Consider the following 23,553-nt stretch of genomic DNA (forward strand, 5'->3'; position numbering starts at 1 on the left):
TTTCCCCAAACAGAACTCTGCGGGTGTGTGTGTGTGATTCCTAGAAATATCCCTGGACCCTGGTGCGTGAGCACTTTTGGGAAATGCTAGCTTGGGAAGTGGGTCATCTAGCTCAAGACCGGCTCAAAGCAACTCCTGACACTGAGGGGAAATGGAGACTGAGAAAAAGCCAGTGCACGGTGCTCATCAGTTGGTGACTGCCTGTCTCAAAGTTGCCCCACCCCCTCATCCTCCCGGGAGTGCCATCTTTCCCTACTCAAGGGGAGACTCTTAAGATCGGGAGGTCGGTGGTGAGCCGGTCATTTGCTCCAGTGACACCCTTGCTGGCCACCCGGGGAAGCTCTGCCACTGGCCAGGGAGCAGAGGCCGCCCTGGAGGGACCTCTCGGCCACTGGAAGAACTGACATTCCATCAAAGCTCCCCTCTGCTCCGGACTTCCCTCCTACCTTCCTGTACTTATGACCTTGTCCAGGTTCCCTGGGGTGGGCTTTCTCCCTGCCCAGCTGTGAGCCCCCGTGCCCCTAACCCACGGCTACATTTCACACACTGCACACGATCCGTGGAGCACTTGACGTTCACATAATAGTGCACGCAGATGTCCACCCTCAACACACACTCATCCCCACACAGTCCCCACGTAATACCCGTTCATGCACAATCCACACACATTTATGATGTCAGCACACAAACTCACTTACACTCATTAATATCTGTACTAGGTCAGAACACACAGTAATATACACACTCACATTCCCAGATACAGAGAAATGCACACACTTGGCCACTGCTGCTCACATACACATGTACATGCAGGTATACCCCGTGATACCTACACACTTTATCTCATGAAATACAAGTTTAAATGTCTTCAGATGCCACCCCTTCCCCTTCTTTTCTCTGACATGTCACCTGTGCCCCCATGAGGCCCCCACCCGGCCCTCACTGAATTCACACAATGTTCCAACAAGGAGATGGACGCCTTCAGCCGGGATAACGCCACGAGGCCTGCCTGTGTCCACATGCCCCGGCCAGGCCCACTGAGTTAAGGGACCAAGGCCTGCCACAGAGCTTGGGCCTAGAGCACCCAGTTGTCACCGTCCTACAGGCTCTGCTGTCTCCACAGGCCCTTGCTGAGGCCCAGGACGGGCAGTGGCCTGTGTGCATGCTAACGAGGGAGGCACAGTTGCTTTGCCAAGGTCTCCACTGCAGCCACCTGGTGACGGATAAAATCAGCATCACAGAGCCCCTTTGGGAGGCTGGGTGGCCTGGAGGGCTTCGTGGAGGAGGTGGATCTCAAGCTTGGGTTGAAGGGTGAGGTCCACGTCCTTAGGAAGTGAGAGAGTGGAGGGCACTGAGGTGGGGGGACTGCATGAGGGACAACCAGGGGGAGTGAGCATGGCTGGGGCTCCCCAACCTGAGGACCCTGGCTTATGGGGACAGTTCCAGCAGAGGTGGAAGAAGAAGCAGTGGGGCCAGGAGATGGCCAGCAGCCCCACTCAGCTGGGGTGTCCTCCTGCCGTCCTGGCGGTGGAGTGGAGTAGAGTGGAGTGGAGTGGAGGTCTTAGGGCTGGGAGGCTCTTCAATGGATGCTCAGCCTCTGCAGCCAGGTGGCTGGGGGAATTAAAGAGACCGTGCCGCCCCATTTTATAAAGTGCCCTAACAAGCTGGCGAGCAGGCACACTCAGTCTTATTTACGGCTACTATTATTTCTCCGACATCGAGATTAATTTGATGATAGCTGTTTATAAGCTCTTCTATCATCAGATGGGCCCATTACCTGGGAGGAGAGGAGGGCTGGATTTAATTTGTGAACAGTGTCCTGGGTTCTCTTGCTGCTGGAGTGTCACAACCATAAATCATGGAAGGCGCCAGCAGTGCTGAGACCAGAGGCCTGGGAGCTTCCCGAGCCGGCAGTGTGTAGGAGAGGGATGCCCCGGCTGGTGGGCAGGTCTGCAGACCCAGGGAGCTAGGAGGGGATGCACAACCATCAGTGCTGGGAGAGAGACCCTTGGAGGGTCACCTGGACAAGGAACTTCAAACTCGAGTTTCCACCAAGTGAGAATCATCTGGAAGCTTGTTAAAATACAGAACTCCTCCCACCCCCCAAGCCTTACAGAGTCACCACCTCTCGGGGTGGGTTTTGGGACTTCCTGGAGTCTGGAGTTTTCTCAGATGAGACCTGCCAGGTACACTCCTGCCTCGATGAGTCTTGGCCTGTGGACAGGCATAACAGGGTCCCTCCAGGTTCCCCCCGCTCCAGGGAAAAGCTTCCCTTCCTGGATATCTGAAGAGAAAGGGACAGGAGAGGGGCTTGCAAAGAATAGATCCAGAATAAATAGCTAAAGAGGCTGGGTCTTGAGCAGCGTGGTAAAGTTGGCAAAGGCTGTCTCCTTCCACCCACAGAGCCCCCTGGCATCGTCACCCCTCAGCTGCCTGTGAGCCCCTCCTGCCAAGCAGGAGAGAAGCATCCGTTCTGAATGTCACACTGGGGGCTTTATAGACGTCATCTCTCTGTCATCTTATGTTGATCTTTGGGTTACCTTTTATTAAACCCAACCGAAAGATAAAAAACTGAAGCATTGCAAGAGGTGGTTCTAGATTTCACAGCCTAGAAACTGAGGCCAGGCTTTAAATCCAGTTGGGACCCTGAGATCCCTTCTATGCCCTGAGGCAGTATTCGCAGCCTCAGGGCAGGGCCTGGCTGTGCATCTGCATGCCCACGACGTTGTGTCCCTTAGCAGACAGTAAAACCAGCAGTGTGTATTGGGATGGGGTCCACGAGAACTCAAGGTGTTAAGGAGTTCTCCTGCTCCTTGCACTTACGCAGTCTTCCTCTGAGAGGTGGTTGTATTTTCCTGGGGGCCTCTGGAGCAGAATGCAGTGGATCCTTCTCTGCTGGTGGCCTGGCAGACCCTGTTGCTGCAGGTCAGTGGGGGAGATGGTTGTGGGGCAGGAGGGCCTGACTCACAGACATAATCCCTGTCCTGCCCTGATGAAGGTCAGTGGCTCCCAGGTGGTGACCTTGCCCTTTGCCTTTCCCTGTACTTCCTGGGCCTGTCTCCTCAGATGGCAGCTTTATGTCCCCTGTCTCCCAGGCCCTGGCCTTTCCTCCCCACTGTTGGCTCTTGCAGCCTTCGCAGGGTTCTGGTGGGCACTTTTGAGAATCCTTCAGGCCCAGATCCCCAGGTCCTTCTCCACAGGTGTCTTGGGTCTTATCCAAGATGTTCACTTTGATGAACTCTGGCTGCTCAAAGCCCATAAAATAGGAAGGAAGCCCATGTGGACTCCCCTGGACCCCTCCCCTTGTCGAGGATCTTCACTTCCATCAATGTGGCTTCAGTTTGCATCAGATGTTTTGGGCACACACCACCCTGTCATCAAGCTTAGTTCACGCAGACCAGAACTCTCGAGTCTGCTGACACCTGCTACAGAGTTGCTTATGTCCTTGCCTAGTGGAGCTGGTTTACTGGGTAGGGTGGAAGTTTGGTTCTGGTGACAGAGACTCAATAAAGGTGGCTTAAAGGGGATGCCAACTCTCTCAGAGCAGCCCAGAGTTAGCGGTTCTGGGCAGGCAGGTGCTCGATGTCAGGGACTCAGGAACCTCCTCTCTTATTGCTCTGCCCTCCCTAGGGTGTGGCCCTTTTCTGAATGGTCCAGGACAGTTCACCCCCATGTGCACTTTCCGAGTAGCAAGATGGAAGAAGAAGGGAAAAGGCAGGAAGAGCATGGGGTAATGCTGCCCAGCACCCCCGTTCATATCTCATTGGCCAAAATTGGTCACATGACCTTGCATGGCTGCAAAGGAAGTGAAGAAAGGTAGTTTTTATTCTGGAAGGCCATATGCCCAGCTAAATTTGGGGGTTCTATTATCACAGAAGGAGAGAAGAGATATTGGGGGACAACTAGTTGTCTTCACCTCAGTTGGTTCTTAGGACCCACACATGAGCCCTTATATTGATCCGAAAGATTCTCTTATGAGACAAATTTATGGTCTCACAAGCAAATCGTTTGTCTGCAGAAAAAAAAAAAAGATTGTCCTGTGTCCAACCCCTCTGTTTAGTGTTGTGGTGGGTGGGGCTAGCACGCCATCCATGGCTTCACCTAATAGGCGAGAACAGAGCCCCAAGGCAGGAAGCGAGAAGCCACTGTCAATCCACTGACCTGTATTAATTGGATGTGCTCATTGATTTAGTTACAAACTCTCCTCGTTGTCCTGGTGATTAGCTCACATTTTCCATCTTGTCCACAAGAATGTAGTAGGAGGTAAGGGCTAAAAATGGGATGATGATTGTGAGTGTCCAGCCCAAGGTGGTGGACAGTAGAGCCTCAACAAAGCTGTGCGCCCTCGGGCAAGGTATTCAACCTCTTGGAGCTTCAGTTTTCTTATCTGAGAAATGAGGATGTATTCATGACCTGCCCCTTGGGTTGCAGGGGAAATTCAGTGTAAGTCCACAGGCGGCACCTAGTGCAATGACTGGAGCAGGATTGGTAGCTGCCACAGAGGCGGGATGGCCTGCGGGTCAAGAGCACAGGCTGTGGGTCAGGCTGGCTGGGTGAGGGTGAGGCTCTGTAACCCCCTGAGAGGTTACTATGAGGATTATATGGGCTGCATACAGCTTTCAGCACAGGTGTCTGGTGAGCAGTGGGCGCTCAGTGAATGCTAGTTTGCTCCCTGTCCCCTACCCCACTGTCAGTAATAAGGGCCATCACTTGAAGATCCCTTAAGTCCAGCCCATCCCTCTACGGGTGGTTGGTGGAGGCCTGGGAGGACTCTGAGAATCAGAGCACAAGTGATAGGGCCGAGGAGACACAAGTTGCCGGTGGGCAGAAGATCAGGACCTAGGCTCCTTAGGCCAGCTTTGTGCCCATTGTCCCTGCTGCTGCCGCAGGCCCTCCCTCTGGTCAGGGAAAGAGATGTGCTCTCCAGAAGTGATAACCAGACACAGACGTCCCTTGTTGAGAGCCTAGAGACCTGGGGCTGGGCCACGATTCCCGGGGGCCCCCGGTGGGTGGCCTGGCTGGACCCTGTCAGCCAAGACCCAGCTCTCAGGATTTTTATTGGAAGCCTGGAATGGCAGGGCTGGAAGGAACCCCAGAGATATCTGGCACATCACCCAAACCCAGGAAACAGAGTCCAGAGAGAGGAGGGGACTTTGCCAAGGGCACTCAGTAGGAATGAAGACCCAGGCCCCCTCCCCTCATTCTCCACTCTCATTCCCGAACCAGGAGTGCAGGAGCCAGATCCTTCATGCTGCCCACTCTTCTTTCTCTCTTCTTCCTTCCGCCCCCGATTAAGAATTATTCCATTTCTTCCCATGCTGCTGTAGTCATTGCATCCAGTCCAAGGAAGGCCCGGGGAGGGGCACGTGAGGGAGCAGCTGCGATGGGGAGGGAGCATTGCAGGATCAGGGGTTGGGGTGGGCTTGGCTGCCAGCTCTGAGGCTCACTGGTGGGTGCTGAGGACAAGAGCGGGCAAAATCAGACCCGCCTCCCAGGGTTAGGATGGCGATTAACTGACATAAGTTTGTTAACTCTGAGGGGCCATTCAGACACAAGGCTTCTGTCCATTCAGGTGTAAAGATGTGGTTCCTCACGCGTGAAGCACACGACAGAGGAAGTGTGATCTGGGGTGTAGGCTCTGAAATCCAACAGTGCTTTGACCACATGGGTCTCTTTCTATCTTAGAGGTCAAACAGAAGAAATCCTTACAAGTCTCAATAGGTGGTTAGGACGTCTCCAGGGTCTCTGTCTGACATCCCAGGGTTTTCACAGAGCAGACCACTGCTGCCACCGCAGCTGCAGGAAGCTTCTAGATGCATGCACTTTCACGTTTCACGTCTTGGAAACTGGGATGCCCGTGTGTCCTAGTTTTAATTGTCTTTTAAAAATCTTTTATAAAGTGATGGTGTACCGTGCAATTGACAGTCTCTGAGAGCTGATGGAATTTGGCATTCTTTTTTTATGCGCCCCGTATACAAAGCTTTGAGGCCACAAATAAGTCTGTAGAAGCGTCAGAGGCAAACGTCAGTGCCCAGTCTGTGGTTCGTGAGATCTAGGTTTCTTTCTCACCATAGAGCGCCCCCTTCATCTTGTTTTTAACATTTTGAGACCCCTCGCACCCAAGGACTCAGGAGGACGGACAGATCCGGGAAGACCAGAGCCAGCGAATTGGGAGATGGGAGTCCTGGGACCCTTCTGATGGGAGCAGCCTTGTTAACCTCTCTGGGGGCCCTGGGCTCCTCATTGGTCCCATGGGAGGAGCACCCCCTTTCTGCCTCACTCTCCAGGGCCTGGTGAGGATGGCAGAGGTCATACAGCTTGTAGGGGCTGAGCCAGGATACAGACTCAGGCAGGGGACCCCAGAGTCCGAATTGTGACCACTCTGCTACATGGCCTCCATGTATCTCTGTCACATCCCTGGGCCTGGTGGGTTCTCTGAGTCCTGAGGCCAGACGGCTGCTCCCCTACCCTCACCCCTCAGGGCAGGGGTGCTGACAGGTTGGTGCAACACCCTGCATGCCATTCAGAGTCTTTCTCAGTGCATGGCTCACTGTCCCCCTTTATGTATGAGGAAAATGAGGCCCAGAGAGACAAACCGATTTGCCCAAAGCCACAAGCTGATTAATAATTGGGTAGGTTTGAGGCCTCTCCTTGTCCCTTTGGAGTGTCTCCTCCTTTTGTCTGATTTTTTTGCTGGTGGCAGGGCCACGGGAGGGGTGTGTTGGGAGGAGTGGATCCGTCCATCCTCTTGGGACCATCTCTGAGGACAAGGTGTGTGTATGTGTGTATATGTGCACATGTGTTTGCATATGTGTGCATACATGCGTGTGCGTACATGTGTGCACACAGAAGGGACTATTCAGGTTCCACCAAGGATCCCCCTGAATCGAGCCCAAGACACAAGCAGCTGAGGGTTGAGAGGGTGCCCGGGGTCCCAGCACGCGCTTCCAGGGCTCCACCTCCACAGGCCTTCTCAGTGGCATTGCCATCTGCTCCTCTCATGGTGTCATCTCTCCTCCCCCTGACTCCTGCCTCCATTCTAGACTTTGGTCACATGTGGTCATAGTGTAGGTGTCAGAGGTTTTACACTCATCAGAACTGGCACCCCCAAGATTAGAGAGCCTTCTTACAGAGCCACATGGAGCCCTGGCTGGAAAAGCCATGTCTGTGCCTTTGAGTTACAGCCTTGACTTCAGGTGGGGACAACTGACTTTGTCCAGTTCTCACACCTGTCATTAGGGTTACCTGGGGAGCTTGCAAAAATCCGCATTCCCAGGTCCCACGGCAGAGCTACCTTCCTGAGGTAGAAATATGTATTTTTATGTATTTGTGAAGTTTAAATACAAATTAGTTGTTTTGATGTTAAAGAAGAAAGACATGCCCATGAGAAATGTGACAGTATGAAGACTCATTGCTGAACAGCAAAAGTTTCTCCCCTGCTCCCCTGCCTCACCTTCACCCTCCAGGCCCTCCCAAGAGAGGACGATTCTTAATACTCATCCTTGATTAAGTAGCAAGAGCTGTGCTAGACATGGTGGTTGTCCTGTGTTGAGCACAACCCATGTGTCCCTGCCCTCGTAAGGCTTGCAGTCTAGTGGAGGCGACTGGGCGTAAACAGATGACAAACAAATACGTACGTCATCGTGAAACGTGACAAGGGTCAGGCATGACCGGAACAGGTGTTGGGAGAGAAAACAACAGGGATGATCACATTTTAATGGGCTGTGCTGGAGAAGGTGGTGGTGGATGGGTTGAGGTCGTCCCATCCATGGGACTGGACTTCCTAACTTCCCGTCCAGAATCCCAGGTGATTCTGAAGGAAACTTTGTGGGGGCTCAGGACCCTCTCCACTCACTTCTCACTCAATGCCTGGGGCACAGAGGGGAGCAAGATCCTTCCTGATGTTTGGGTGTCACCATCCAGTTAGGGAGGCATGATGTCATCCATGACGAGGATTGTGTTGGCTTCCTGGGGCTGCTGTAACAAACGATTGTAAACTGGGTGGCTTCAAACAATAGAAATTTACTGGCTCACAGTTCTGGAGGCTGGGAGTTGGAAATCAAGGTGTCGACAGGGCGATGCTCCCACTCGAGGCTCCAGGGGAGGACTCTTCCTCGCCACTTCCATCTTCTGGTGGTTGCTGGCAATCCTTGGCGTGCCTTGGCTCGTATACACATCGCTCCAATCTCTGTCATCACATGGCATTCTCCCTGTGTGTCTCTGTGTTTCCACATGGCCTTCTTATAAGGACACCAGGCATTGGGTTAGGGCCCACCCTAATCCACTGTGACCTCGTCTTAATTTGACCACATCTGCAAAGACCCTATTTCCACTTAAGGTCACATTTCACAGGTGCTGGGCGTTAGGATTTCAGCATATCTTTTTTGGGACGACACAGCTCAACCCTCAACAAGGATGAAACATGCAGGCCTAGCCAGCGGGACAGCCTGTGAGGGCTGCAAGGATTCCAGGAAGAGGACTTGGGTCCCTGCAGACTGGGGTGGGCAGGGCAGGCTTCAGGAGGGGGAAGCGTTTGATGGCTGGGGAGGACCCAGGTACTTGGGGAGGCGGGCAGAGCATGAGCAAGTGCATGAGTGAAGGACGGCCGAGGCGGGAATGCACAGATGCACAGACTCAAGGCAGAGGCTCCAAGGACCTCCTCAGAGCTGCCTTCTGGCACTGTGAGTCCAGTAACATAGGCCACGGCAATTACGAAGCCTGCAGCACAGCCTAAAGGTAACCCATTTGCTCCTCCCTTGAAGGGAGCAATGGAGACTCTGGGGTGTGTTCACCCTTTCTCTATGACTTTTCCCAGTCCCACTGGCTCCAGCCTTCAGGTACGGTGACTGTCACCTGGGCTCCTGGGCTGAGCTAACACGTGCCCCCAGAGCCCAGAGCCTCTGGCCCTCGATGACATGCTCCAAACCAGGACCATACCTTCCCCTCCTTATGCCCACCCCAACTAGCTTCTTGTTCCATCCCTCCCCTTCTCACAGGCTCACGGAGACATATTTAGGTGTGATGACACTCACCTTGTTCATTACTGTATCCCCAGTGCCTATAGAAGGGTCTGCTCAGACATGCCCGCAGAAATTCTCCTGACAGTCACACCCTCAGAGCTTGTCCCCTGGAGACCAGATCCCCCAGCCCTTCGTGCACCACTGTGTCAGGAGGATGGGCTCAGGTCCTGTGGCTGCCGCGGAGCCGACATGAAGCTTGGGCGAGGCACTTCCCCTCCTGGAACTCAGCCTCCCTCTCTGTAAAGTGGAGGTAGTAATACCCACGTCCTAGGGTGCACACGAGGCAAGATGCAAACAGCTGTCAGAAGCTAGACTCATGCAATTCAACTAAGCCGATAATCTGAGCTCCTTCTCTGCAATCTGAGCTCTATGCCAGGCCCAGGGGATTCAGGGTGGACCAGGCTTGCTGCTCCCTTCCTGTGGGGGTGATGGCCTGCCTGCTGGGAAAGATGGATTGTACGTAAGGAGTTTACAAAATGATGAAAGGTACAAACGGGGAATGCCACATCTCTGAGAGGGTGTAAGGGATTTCAGCTGGTTCAGGGGTCAGGTACATCCCTCCTGAGGAGGTGGCACAGAAGGGGGGACCTGGCCGATGAGGAGGAATTAGGCAGGCAGAGTGGGACAAGAGTTCTCAGCAGAGGGAATAGCATCCTAGAGGCTAGAGCTCATGGCCTGTCCTAGAAATACAAGGCAGTCTGGGGTGGTTGGAGCACAGAATGAAGGGGATGTGAGAACTCAGCCCAGAGAGCCCTGATGGACTCCATCTGAAAGGCCATTGTATTAGTTAGCATTCGGTTTGGCTTACAATCTGTAGGTTATTTCTCTCACCTGTTTAGAAGTGTGGCGGTAGCAATCGAAGGCTGGTGTGGTGCCTCATAGTGTCAGGGACCTGGCGTCTTCTAATTACTTTGCCATTCATGACTTCCATTTCCAAAGACACTCATGGCCCAAAATGACTGTTAAAGCTCCAGCCCTTGTGTCTACATTCTAGCAAATACAAAGGAGAAGGGATGAAGATGCTTTCTCAAATTAGGTACTGTCTAGAAATTGCATGCACCATTTCCACTTAAATCCTATTGGACAGATTTTAGTCACATGGTCACACTTGGCTTCTAGGGAATCTGGGAAAGTGTCTTCATTGCAGACAGCATGGTCCAGCTAAGAGTGAGAGATTCTATTACTGTGGAAAGCAAGGAAGATGGATATTGGGGGATAAGTTCATGGCCTCTACTGTAGTCACCATGTTTGCTGTTTCCATTGATGAGGGCACTCCGGGTCCAGAATACCATGAGACACACCATGAGTCCACGTGCTGGCTCCCTTGAGGGGCTTCCAGCTCATTCCTCCAAAGAGAGCCGTCCTCCGTCCCACCACTGTGGTTCATTCAAGGGCAATCCTCTTCTCCTCCATGGAACCCGCCCTCCACCGAGGGTGCTGAGGCTGTTGAAGGTCTTTACTCCTGCTGCTGGGATGGGAGGAGGGATAATGTATTTGTGGCAGGCCGTGAGCAAGAGAGGGTGTTCTGTAGAGAGTGGACTAAATTGACGGTCAGGCCCAACTGGAAAAACAGTCTGCCCGCTTCTGTGGACTAATCTGGGAACCTGGGGTTCCTAAGGAAAATGCAACTGAAATTCCAAACGCCTCGTTTACAAACAAACCTTGAGACTCAGGTTGTTTGTGTCCTTTTCTCAAAGACATTTCCATGGCAAGCCCTGCTGTCCAGCCTGGCCCTCCTGGCCTGTCTTTTGGGGCAAAACCACCAGGCAGCATCAGGCAGAGGACCCCTGTGTTAGGAAAGTTGTCTGAGCTTCCCTGGGGGCAAGGAGGTGGGGTGCTATGAGAGAACCCTGCCCTGCCTCCAGTTCTGCCCCCAACAGGCACACGAGGTGGGGTGTGGAATACTGCCTGGGGTGGTGCCAGGCAGGGTCAGGCACCCGAGGGGTCAGGCTGGGCCTGGGCACTCAGGCTGGGAGGGAGCTAAATGCCATCCAGGCTTGGGGTGTTCCAGCTGCTCTTGGGCCCCCCGGGGACTGCAGAGCTGTGGAGGAGGGAGGAGCCCAGGGTCAGGGCTGCAGCCCCACAGCAGGAGACTTCCCATCTGCTTTCAAAGTGGGTTTCCACCATACATTGCATTTAAAGGAAGGTCTCTGCGACTAGGAATCCAGCTGGTCCCTCAGCGAGCAGCTGGTGGGAAATGGGCTGGTAAGAGGGGAGCGACTTGCCGGATATCCACAGACCCACGCTGCTAGCTGGCTCAAAGCTGGGGCGTGAGCACATTTTCCTGATGCTCGTGTAAGGCTTTACCACTCACCCCACACTGCCTGCAGCTGGTCAGATTAGGTGACGTCTTCTTGCTCTGCCATGGGCACTCGGATGCTTTAGGTGGGGCTGCAGCCCCGCTCCAGATGGGAAAACAAAAGGACAAGGTGAACTCTTCCTTGCCCTCCAAAGTGAAATTTCAAGTCAATCCCTTAGCCTTGCTCTTCTAAAAAAGAAGAAAACGTATCAATTATACATATTTACGGTGATATAGAGATCATTGTATAGGTAGGTGTATGTAATAGGTTTACGTATATATGTGTATTATTATTTGACTGGGCCTTGTAGGCAGATGATACAATATCCAGAAGGCAGAGGTGCACGCGGTGAAAGCAGGGCTCCCCCCCGACTGTGCGCAGCCCCCCAGGCCCCCCCCTCGCCCCCCCAGTTTCCTCTGGACCCTGTCAAGGATTGTCACGCTCATTCCATTTGGCCCTCTTGATCCGTGTGAATGTTACTCTCAGTATTGTTATTAAATATACACGATGATGGAAGGGGAGTGAGCAGGCTGACTGGCTGGGGAAGGGCCTGCCCGACTCAGCGCGTCGTTGGGGGCTGGCCTAGGTGTGAAGGCCTGTCCCCTCCCCAGGTGTGAGCTCCGGCGGCCTCCGTCCTGGCCTCTGCTGTCTCCTGGGGGAATGACTCTGGCTCTCCTCAGATCTTAGTCTCCCGCACTAGCAAGTGAAGGCCGTGGGTGAGATGCTCTTGAGGATTCCTTTTAGCTTCAGTTTCCATGATCCTATTATCTACTTCATGTCCCGTTTCCCCACTTAAAGAAATTAAGAAATAGGGCAGCATGGAAGATAATAGCTCATTTATGTCCTGAAGGATTTCAAAGGCATTTACAGATTGTAAGCAAAACGGAGCTAAAATTCGGCTAAAGTTAGTCTGCCAAAGGCAACTCCCGCCCGCCCCTCCCGACTCAAACATGGAGGGTACAGTGAGGAGGCCCAGGCTCCAGGCTTGGGAGCAGGTCCAAGGTGACAAGGGGGTCAGAGGTGGTGGCTTCCCACTCCAAGGCCAGTCTTTTCTCCGCCAGGCCATGCAGTGGGCTCCAGTAGGCCCTTGGGATGGATTCTCAAAGAGGCCAGGTTTTCCTTTCAAGGTTTTGCGAGAAAGTTGGTTTCCATTGAAGATTCCTTAGGCCTGGGTTTACTCTATGAGGGCCAGCTGGGCAAGTTCCTCAGGGCACTCCTGAAAGGAACAAGAGACTTTCCACAAGATGCTTGCCTTCCAGGAGTGGGTGGGGGAGCGGGGTGTGGGTGGACAGATCCCACAGGCCCCCTGGAGTCTCGCCCACTCATAGGCAATGCCTCTAATTCCATCCTGGATATCCTCCTTGTGACTCATGTCTGTTCTGGAAAACCCTGAAGAGCAGCATAGAAGCCACGCAAATAGATGGTGGCACAACCACATTCCGGTCTTTGAACTAGTGAAAGCTTCAAAGCCTTGTCACAGACACGGGGTAACTCCACCTCGGCCAATGAAACTTTGGAACCTGCTTCTGTGAACAAACAAGAGGGATCTGTGATAACCACACCAAGTTCAAGTGTGCTTAAGTAGGTGTGTTCAAAGTGCTTGACAAGTCTTTCTTTTCAGCAGTCCCCTCAGGGCCTTTCCTTTTGCTTACAGAGGCACATCAGACCCAAGCCGAAAGGACTTTGGAGAAGGGTTCACTCAGCTCCTCCATTTTGCAGAGGTGGAGACTGAGACTCGAAGGGCAAGAATCACAGGACTAGACAGTGGTACAGGGCAGGCCAGACCCCAGGGCTCTTGTGTCGAGCTCTTTCCACACCTGCAGAGAGAATGTCGAGTCAGAGCCAGGCCGCCTCTATGGTACAGAATGGAAACTCGCAATGGTGGGGGTTCTGCCTGACTTGCTCACAGCTGTCTCCCTGGTGCCCGGCCCAGGGCTGGCACATACGGGATGCTCAATAAATATGAATTGACCACATGAATGGGAATTACAACACATTCTAAATCAGAGGGGTCTGAATAAATGTGGCTTTGCTGTGCTGTCAGCCAAGAAAATCCTTCCTTCTTTGGGCTTCGAATGTGGCCTTGAAGGGGAGCACTCTTCATTCTTCCATCTCCTTTGCCACAGAGGAAGCAAAGGCTGTCTTCTCCCCTGGCAGAACACGTGACTCTATTCCAGGTGTTAAAACGATTCGCAGGCACCCACAGAAGTGCCCCTAGCCAGATCTGCTGTTGTTTGCAAAGCTCCAGCTGTCACAGGGCCTATGGCAGCCTGGAAGTGGTGTCTGTATCTGGCTTCTCTTAGGGCCTTTGCTGGACTTGACTGGAGGCGCCTATGAATCAGGATTCACCCTTTGGTCTCTGGGACCCTGATTCACCCCTGCATACCCGCCTCCTGTGCTGGTTCATATCTACTCTGAGGGCAGCCCTGACATGGGTCCAGGGGAGAGGACGAGGTGGAGAGCAGGTGGTCAAGTCGCAGCCCAGCTCATGAGGGGCTCACAGGCTGGTGGAGGAGCTACAACTCTCATTGTCGTACTGAGCTGACCTTGTCTCCCCAGCCTGGCTGCAAGCTCCCAGAGGGCAGAGAATATGTCTCTTTGTCTTGGGTGCCTTGGACTTTCTGAGGGGAACTGAAGAGGTCACATGGACTAGCTGGGGCCATCAGTGAGATTATGACCTCCAGACTCACCTCTCAGAGGGCCTGAGGCCCAGGCTCTGCTCCCTGAACCGCTTTCCTAAGGACAAAGGGTCTTCCGGGGTCTTCTTGAGCTCCCTTGCCCGACTCATGCGCTTCCTCCCCAAATGGAAGAAGTTTGCTTGGGTCAAAAATCCTCGAGAGTTACCCAAAATGTGTTTTGGTGTGGTCTAGCAAAACTTCAAAGGAAAAGCCCCAGGGACACAGAACACAGCCTCGAAGGTACCCTCAGACAGGCTCGCTGTGGGGGCCCCAGCGGACCCTTGGTGATGCCCACCGGTGAGCCCCTGGGCGCGTGACTTCAGTCATCTCCCAGCCCCCACTGTAAGATGCCCTCCTCTGTCTACTGACCCCTGGACTTAGGATTGGTTTACAGTTGGATTTGTTGTCTCCAGAGGGGCCAGAAGAGAGGCCGGAGGCCCGGGGGAGACTCCTCCGGGGGTTTCACAAGGCTGCCCTTAGGCTCCCTCTGACGCCTGTCCATCTGTGTGTCCTGGTTGGGGGCGGCATTTGTGGAGGACTGCACGGTCCTCGGGAGCAGAGGAGCAGCAGGAGAACAAGGTCCGTGGATTCCTCTGAGCTACTCCTCTCTGGGCTGCTGTCTGGAGGCCTTAGGAAGCTGCTCCCTGATTGGCCAGGTCTCCTGGAACTTCACGGTGGTTCAGGTGGAGGAAAAGAGCCCTGGCCCAGGATTCAGGAGAGCTGGGCCCTCTGGTTCCAGCTGCATCCCTCCCAGGCTCTTGGGGCTCTATGTCTCTCTCTGTGACAGGAGAAGGGGGCTGGCTTAGGGCCTCTGGGACTCCCCTCACTTCAATCGCCCTGTGAACCTCTGGTTCTCTGGGATATTTCTACTTTATCACCTCCCCTGCTTCTCCTGCTGTGTCCTCTCAAGACAGCTTCCCTCCTCCTTGTTACAGAAGAAAGAGTGGAGTTACTTTTTGGAACCAGACCTGGGTGGAGGGGGTGGAGGGCTCTGATGGCAGGAGCCCCTTGTGGGCCTTCAGGCTCCCGTGTGGGCTCCTCAGAAACCCAAGTCCCCTGTCTGTGTTACCCACCCCACCCCCCTGACTCAGGGTCATGCAGGGTCAAGAGTTCCACGGGTTCTGTTTTGTTCTATTCTGTTTTGGGATGACTGATGTCTGTCTCCGGAAGTCTTTTCTATGCTAAGTGAACACATGTAGTTATTTCTTTTGTTTTTTTTTGTGTGTGTGTGTGAGGAAGATTGGCCCTGAGCTAACATCTGTTGCCAATCTTCCTCTTTTTCCTTGAGGAAGATTATTGCTGAGCTAACATCTGTGCCAATCTTCCTCTATTTTGTGTGGGATGCCACCACAACATGGCGGTGCTAGGTCCGTGCCCAGGATCCGAACCTGCGAACCCTGGGCCACAAAAGCAGAGTGCAAACTTAACCGCTACACCACCGGGTAGGCCCCCACATGTAGTTATTTCTTCACAAGGATGCTGGGTCTTGATATGCAGGATTCTGAGTCTGAAATCTGGCTGGAGTATCTTCTTATTTTGTGACCTTGGACATCTCACTTCGCTTCTGGATTTCTACCTCCTCATTCAGTAATGGAGAGCTCTAACTTTGTGGCTAGATCTTCCTGAGAGTTCAGGGTGTGGGCAAGGGAGAGGGATGACCCAGGAGATGTATAAAGAGCCAGGTGGTCACCCTGAAGGAAGTTAAAATCATTTGCAAAGGAAATGTCATACCTCGTGAACGAACACTGGCGGGGGTTGGGGGGTCAGTACAAGCTGGGGTCTCACTAAGAGATAACTCTTGTGAAGATTAGAGGAAGGTGAGCTGGCAACAACTGACAGTGTTACCCTCCTCCTCCCCAAGCCCAGCTGAGCCCCAGAGGACACCGTGTTCCGCCCACACGCCCCCTCTGATGCTGCAGTTCATTTCATGATGAGCCCCTGAGAACTTGGGGAGGGGTCACGAAGAGTTGCTCCCTGGTTTCCTTGTGCTCTGAGTCAATGGGAGTGCCCGGCAGTGCCTTCTGCGGGATTCCAGGAGAACTTCTTGATAGCACAGTGGTTACTAAATGCTGGAGTCGTGACTGAGAGGAAGAGTAGGATTTCTGAAAAGCTCCTACGCTGGGAGAAAGGTGTTCATTTCTGGCACGGCTCAAGTGTCGCTCCGCCTTGAGACTTTCCCCTGCCCTTCCTACTCCTGAGATTAGGTTGGATTCATTCATTCATTCACTCATTCATTCCTTTACTTAACACACACGTCTGGACTGTCCACCATATGTCCGGCGTTGTGCGAAGGGCTCGGGAAAGGAGAACAAAAGAGAGAGTCTTGGAGAGCAAAAATGCAAGTCTAGCAGAAGGCCTTCTGTGTCCTGCTGGAAAGAATGGATTTTCTGCAACTGGCTTAGGGCCGAGTGTTCCTGTTGGGCTTCTGGGATTCACACCAAGAAGAAATTCATCATATACTTAATTTCCAAGAAAAAGGAAATAAATCACCAAGCAAAACAACACTGTGGACCTTATAAAGCAAACACAACAGGAAGACACTGGGGTTGGGTGGATGAAACGTTCCTCCCAGGCTGCCCGTCTGCTGGGGACGTGGGATCTCTTCTTACACACACAGAGTTTTGGGAGTTTTCCAAGGACGTTTTGGGATTTAGTTTCCTATTCAACTGGATCAATCTTCTCCAGATGTTGGGTAGACCAGATGACCCCTGAGGTCTCCATCTGCTTTAAAATTCAACTATTCAGGGATTTTCGGGATCTGAGCTCAAACTGGAGGATTGTATCAATGTTTAGCATGGGTGATGGGAAACAATTTGTCCTCAGTAGTGACCTGGAAAGGAAGTGGGTTCCTGCTTGGAAGAAAAGTGGCTCTGTGTTCCACACATTTGTGACAAAGCCTTGTGCTGACACTCTTTGTGGCAGGGTAGAATTGCTTCTTGAATGACAGATGGGTCTATTGGATTCATAGCCTGGTGTCTTCATAATCAGGCAGTTTCAATGAAAGGGTGGCCCCGCAACCTGGGCCTTCAAACCCACATTGCACAAAGCTTCTAGCACAGAGCCAGTTGTGTTTGTATAACCTTTGGCAACATATTCTGTCAAACTGGCCTTGGTTTTTCCAGCAGTCGGCTGTGGCTTTGTGTTTCAGCAAGACCAGACCCCGGATCCCCTGAGTATCAGAGTAGAGGTATGGTTCTTAAGCCTTCTTGAGCATCAGAATCTCTTCAGTGCTTTAAATAATTTAGATTACTGGGCTCTACTCCTTCATGTTCATTGCAGCTGGTCTAGGGTTGGGGCAGGAATCTGTGTTTTTAACCACCTCCCTACATGATTTTGATGCCCAGCTTGGGTTGAGAATCAAGGCCTGAAGCCAGCGAGTCTCTAAGTGTAGTGTCCTTGGCAGAGTCCCCACTCCGGGGAGCTTGTTAAACATGCAGACCCCTGGGTCCCTCCCCAGAATGAGAATCTGCGTGGGTAATTTTGATGCACAGTAACAGGGAAGAACTCCTGTGCTAGGCCTTGTCTCTTCCCTGGACCTCCACGAGCCCTGGTGCTTCTGTAAAGAAATCCTTCCCGGGAGTTTATTGGAAGTTCCCTAAGTGAATTCATCCCTCGAGATGTAGGTTGGACCTGCCCCATGTTGGCTGAGATTGGCTTGGGGTGGGGCCTTGAACAGAGAATAAAATATGTTGGTTAAATCATTTACTCTTCCCCCATCTGCCTCCTTTCTCTCTCCCACCCTCTGCCCACATCACCACCCTAAATCCTACAGAATAGAGTCATGGGATAGAGGAGCAGGATAGAGGGCCCCTAGCTTTCTCGTGGGCCAGGGGGACACAGGTCACCTTGGTCAAAGTTTGTCCTGGGCTTTGTCCCCAGCCTCGTCAGCGATCTAAGAGAAGCCAGCTGGACCTTCTCCTGAGGTGATTCACTTCCGTATCTCTGTTCCCTTCAGGACAACCCCACGGACTTGAGTCTTTTCAATTACACGGTGGGTCATGAAGTGCTTACTGTGTACCCAGGCCTGGCTGTGAATACAGAAGTGGGTCGACCTGTACGGAGAGTCTATCCTGATGGGTGGGATTACAACCTGGAGCGAGAATGCTTGGGTTCAGGCCTCACTCTGTCGTTCACTAGCTGTGTGATGTAGGGCAAGTCACTTAACCTCTTTGAACCTCCATGTCCTCATGTTTGTTTACTCACATCTATTCAACCAACAACTGTTTGCTCAGTACTGACTCACAATGGGCTGGACTTGACCGCACGTCATTTCTGAGAGCTGAGTACAGAGTCCAGGATGGACCATGTCAGGAGGACCTGAGGATGAGGCAGAGTTCCTTTAGGGTAGGACAAAGGGACTGGTGTCTACACAGGGGTGCATGTGAGGGCAGTGCTGGTGGGCTGTGGGTTGGCTGGCAGGCCCCCAAAGGCTAGACTGTCTGCCACACTTCAGCAATGCCAAGTTCAAGGGCACCCTAGAACCCACCAGCTCCCACATAGGGTCCTTCGGAGGATACTGATCAAGAGCTCTCTCTGGAGGGAGCCTGGTTGGAGAACGGCGGAGCTAAGTTCTGGTGCTGACCTCACCACTCACTTGCTGTGCATCCTTAGGCAAGCTGCTTCGTTTCTTCCTGCCTCAGTGCTGGGAGCCATAACCTGCCACGGCCTCTCCCCGAGGGAGGCCCTGTGAGGACCCAATAAAAGGGTGCACAGGACACAATGAGAACAGTGTTCTGTGATGTCAGGGCATCGTTGTCCTCTCCACCATCCCCTATGTGGGCTATCTTATGGTCACCCTACATTCTGGCTTGTTTCGGTCCTGGAAGAGAGGACCACCATCTGTAGAACTAATTCATGTTACCCTGGCAACAGACAGGCTGGTCTTTGGAGGGGCTGGCCTGAGGGGTTAGGGATCCTCTGTCAGGACAAGGTGGACGGGAGGCAGGAATAGAGAGCTGAGGCTTCTGCTCTGGTTCCAGAATCTAAAGGTTTTGTTGCCTCTGGTCAGGCCGTTTCACCCATACTTGTTAAACCCCCTACATTTGACAGGGACAAAATCCATATGTTTCCTTTATTCTAACCACACTGCAGTACTGTTATGTAAGGGCTGTGTGGTGTCCAGGAAGCCTCCTGGGGCACAGGGAAAATGAAGTTGCTCACCTCTGAGCCCCTTCTCTCTGCTTTCTTTTCCCATGGCCTCTCAATGGCACTGCGAGCCCCAGTGAGGGAGGGGAGCCTCCTGCTCTGAAATCGAAGGCGTGTGTGCATGTATGCGTGTCTGTGTGTAGGAGGACGTGGGCTTAAAACTCCAAGGTAATGAGCGGACAGAGGGCTCCTTCATCCTTCTCATTACACATGCCAAGCTCAGCAGAAGAGCTCCTGCCCACTCACTCGGCTCCTGCAAGGGCATGGTCTCCTCCAGGGGCCTCCAGTGCCGTGAACTTGGTACCACAGCTCTTGGTCTAGCATGGCTGATGCTTGGCCTTTGGGGAATGGTCATGCCCACCAAAGGCTCAGGGTAATCACTCCGTGCATTTCCCCAGAGCTTCCTGCAGGCTCTCTGAGGTTCCCTTACTCCTTCATCCTGACAACCGCCTGTGAAGGTGCTGGTCTGCCAGGCAGATGAGGAAAGGAAGGCCCAGGGGAGCCGAGGGACTACCTGGAGTGGCCCAGCGAGTGGTGGGCTCTGTCTAGGCCTCCTGACTCCAAGGTGGCCCGTGATGTCCTGGCTAGAAGGACTGGCCTAGTTGGATGTATCCCAGAGAGCAGGTCACTGCCATGGTGTCTGTGGCCATGGATGACCCAGTTGAAAGTGATGTGGGGAAAAGAGAGCACAGAGCTAGGGACATGGAAGGCTTGATAAACACTTGCTGATGCTGAAGATGGGGCTAAGCACCCCAACAGAGGCTCCCCAGGCTCTAGGACAGCATGCCAGTAACCGGCAGAGCAGACATGTGTGTAAATAGTCTCGTATGGTTCTTCCCAGGACTAGATTCTCCCCAGGATCTGGGGAGTGGGAGGCTTGTTATCTGCATCATGGGTCGGGGAGCTGGGCTCAGAGTGTCTCAGTGCCTGGGCACTCGCTCTGCCCCAGCCCTCAGCCCGGTGCCCTTGAGTGCTCCCGGCAGCTGCCTGCTTTCCCAGAAGCAGATGGGCAGTGGCTCCCACAAAGGGCATGTGTGGCGCCTGTGCTCAGTTCCCATGGCAAACTCGAGCCCCTCGTGTTTCTAATTACTCCCAGTGTTCTTTTCTTCCCCCGGTGTGAACACGGCCAGGCAGGGGCATTCTTGTCATCCTGGTCCCCCACCTCCCCTCCCGATCAAGTGTCCCTGTATGGAGCCCTTCTCACAAACAGGAAAACGGGGTCCCAGGCAGTTTGCGCACCAGCCAGGCGGCCTTTGCTATCTTTTAAATTTGTTCTCTTTCAGTTGATTAATTAATCATGTTTTATGGTGGTAAAATACACATAACATAAAATTTACCATGTTAACCATTTTCGGGCACAGTTCAGCAGCATTAAGTACGTTCACATTGTTGGGCAGCCATCCCCACCATCCATCTGCAGGACATTTTCATCTTCCCCAACAGAAACGGTTCCCAATAAACACTAACACCCCGTTCCCCTCCCCCTCAGCCCTTGGCAGCCCCTAGTCTACGTTCTATCTCCACAAGTCTGACGGCTCTAGGAACGCCCTATAAGTGTATTTATGCAATCTTGGTCCTTTTGAATCTGGCTTATCTCACTTAGAATACCGTCTTCGAGGTTCCTCCATGTTGTGCCATGTGTCAGAACTTCCATTCCCAGCTAGGTGGCTTTAAGCCTTCCCTTTTGCTCTAATTCTTTAGTTTTTAAACTTAAAAAAAAAAAAAAGCAATGGAATCCTCCCTCAGCTTTTTTCCCTCCCCCAACAAAATCACCCGCAGAGGCCCATAAACAGGCACTCAAAAGTGGAGGGGTTCTAGCCGGTTGGGGGAGAACTGGGGACCCCACACCCTGACTTTGATTTTCCTGGAAACCCTTTCCAGGAGCTCCTGGGCACACAGCTGGCCATCTGCCCCCCAGTGGACTTTCATGTCCCAGAGACGGGGCGATTTGATTGATGGTGGGGCCCTGCACTTGCCCTGAGGGGCCTGGCCTCGTCCATCGCTGTGCTTCCTTCCTGCCTCCTCTGCTTTCCTCCTAAATGTCCTCTTCGTGTCCCTGGGCCTGGCCAGACCCTTCTAACACAGGTGAAGGTCCAGAGAAAGTTAAAAACGCCCTTTGCTGGGGGATTTGGGATTCTTCTTGCAAACCTCCCCCACGCTGGGTTTATCTGCATCTGTCTGATCTTTTCCTGGACCTCGTGGAAGCTCCCTGCCTCCCCTCCCTCCATCCCCCATTCACCTCTATCATCCTCCCAGCTCTCCCTGCCCTGAGCCTTGGGGCTCCTTCCGGGTAAGCTGGCCCCATTCTGTTCTGTTCTCACCGGCCTCATCTATATACCAGCTCCTTTCCCTTTCATGGAAAATTCCTTGCCAGGAGTCTCCATTCTTAGCGCCTGGTGCATAATGAGCGGCTGCACAGGTTTGTGCACGCTGGGGCATTCTACATTTGTCAGACGACACTTGGGTCCTGGCAGTTTTACGCGAAGACCCAGAGCACGCACAGAATTTCAGACCCCGTCACAGGCAAGGTGGGGCTGATATTTCGGGATGGGAGCCGCACATGGAGGAGAGTGCCTTTTGGGTGTCCCGTGAATCTACGATGGCAGCCACTGACTCACCCAGTGAGTGCCAGGCCCTGGGCTTAGGCCCAGGGAAACAACAAAACAGGCTTAGATCTTGCCCTTGTTGAGACCGTGTGATTCTGTGCAAGTTATTTCATCTCCTTTTGCCTCCTTTTCCTTCTCTGTGAAACGGGATGACAGTAGCCCCTAGGACGAGGACTGAAGGAGATCCAGCGTGTGGAGTGCTTAGAACAGGCCAGCACAGTCAGCACTGGCCACTCTGAGTACCACCGTTTCCCACAGCCGAGGGGCCAACAGGCTCCTCTCTGTACCCACTGTTAGAACCCTGGCTTTTAAACAACAGAACTGTCACGCGTCCTTCTGTCCACTGAAGTCCTTTCTAAAATCAACATGCAGCATGGAGGGAACTGACATCAGTTGGTTAGCTTCTCTGTGCCAAAAGTCTCTGTGAGGTAAGTGTAAGTATGTGCCCACTTTACAGACAAGGAAACAGGTTCAGGTGGTCAAAGAGCGTGTCCAGGACAACACGGTCAGGACATGGTAGAGGCCACTGCCTGGTCCTGGCCTGCCCAGCGTTAAGCTTTGTTCCTAGTGAGGAAAAAGGAGCATAGGCGTGAAGGAAACAGAAGATGCAGCCCCTTGGGGAGATTTTTTTATCAGGGGTTTTTTGAAGCCTCCTGGATGGGACCCCAGACCCTGCCTGTGCACTGAAATATCAGACCAGAATTTGTGGAATGTTGCAAAATTATGGCCCTGTGACTTGGGAAGGAATTACGCCGGAGGCCTCAATTCAGTTCACTGGAAGTTAGTTCAGTGAGCACTGGTTAGGAATGCTTTATCTGCAGGGATTGCGAGACTCAAAGATGCAAACCCCAGCCCTGCCCCTAGGGAGCGTCCGGGCTGCGGGAGGAGGCGGCCTCACACTGGATGGCACTAAGAGAGGTTCTCTGGTCAATGGATTACTTTAAATTGTGAATATATTTCTATGAAAGATCCCAAGAAGGTGTAAAGTGTATCAGATTTAATTCTGTTTTTAGTAAATAGCCTTTAATGAAAAGAATAATGATTCGTGAAACTGAGACTGAATATTTGACACTTACAGTTAATATCAACCCTTTCTCCCTCCTTCCCTCCTTTTCTCCCCCCTTTGCTCTCTTTCCCTCCCTCTTCCCCTTCCACAGGTATTTATTGGAACCTGCTATGTGCTAGACACAAAATGAATAAGGAGCTTTCAGTGAAGTGAGAGAGGCAGGCAAATAAAAGGCAATATCAGACGTAAAACTGCTTCAAAAAAAGTCTATTTTAAAAAAAGGCAATATCGACATTACTCCAAAATGGCTGTGCATGGAGGTGTCACAATAACCCCCAGAAGGGGACTTCACTCAGATATGGGGCCGGGAGCAGCTGGAGGAAGTTTTCTGGGAAGAAGCCATGTGGGAGGGGTGACTAGAAGGACGGCAGTACCTAGGTGAAGGGGTGGAGGTTGAGGGGGGAGCTGGAGAGAGGGTACTAGGTAGACAGCAAAGGATGTATGAAGACTCTATAAACCAAACATATGGAAGGTCAGGGGAGGGTGTAATTAATTTTGCTTGAGGGCAGAGGTTGAAGACAAAGTCTTCAGGGAGGGGCTGGTGTTTGGGGCATTGTGGGATGAGTAGGAGTTTGATAAGCAAAGGTTGAGAGCGCTCTGAGCAGAAGGAGTGGCATGAGCCAATAAATGCATGATATATTTAGGGTGTGATGTTCAGGCCACCATGTCTAGACGAAGGTACAAGAGAATGGGACTTGGCTTGATCAGGCATCCGAGAGGAAGATCTGGGCAGCGGGA

At 52.7% G+C, this 23,553-nt stretch overlaps 1 protein-coding gene and 1 long non-coding RNA gene across 3 annotated transcripts in view; both read left to right on the plus strand.

Annotated features, from left to right (window-relative positions):
- ARK2C (arkadia (RNF111) C-terminal like ring finger ubiquitin ligase 2C) overlaps positions 1–23,553 on the plus strand; it is a 104,708-nt gene that overhangs the window by 15,020 nt on the left and 66,135 nt on the right. The gene's annotated exons all lie outside the window — the stretch shown is intronic.
- Positions 18,213–23,006, plus strand: LOC103560404 (uncharacterized). Of its 2 annotated transcripts, none has more exons than XR_547183.2 (3): positions 18,213–18,342; positions 21,906–22,177; positions 22,907–23,006. It is a non-coding gene; the product is annotated as an uncharacterized lncRNA (long non-coding RNA). The 2 variants fall into 2 exon arrangements; XR_011542036.1 differs by having other exon boundaries at positions 18,279–18,342; positions 21,909–22,177.

The sequence above is a fragment of the Equus przewalskii genome, chromosome 7 (genome assembly GCF_037783145.1).
Source record: "Equus przewalskii isolate Varuska chromosome 7, EquPr2, whole genome shotgun sequence".
NCBI classification, from domain to species: domain Eukaryota; kingdom Metazoa; phylum Chordata; class Mammalia; order Perissodactyla; family Equidae; genus Equus; species Equus przewalskii.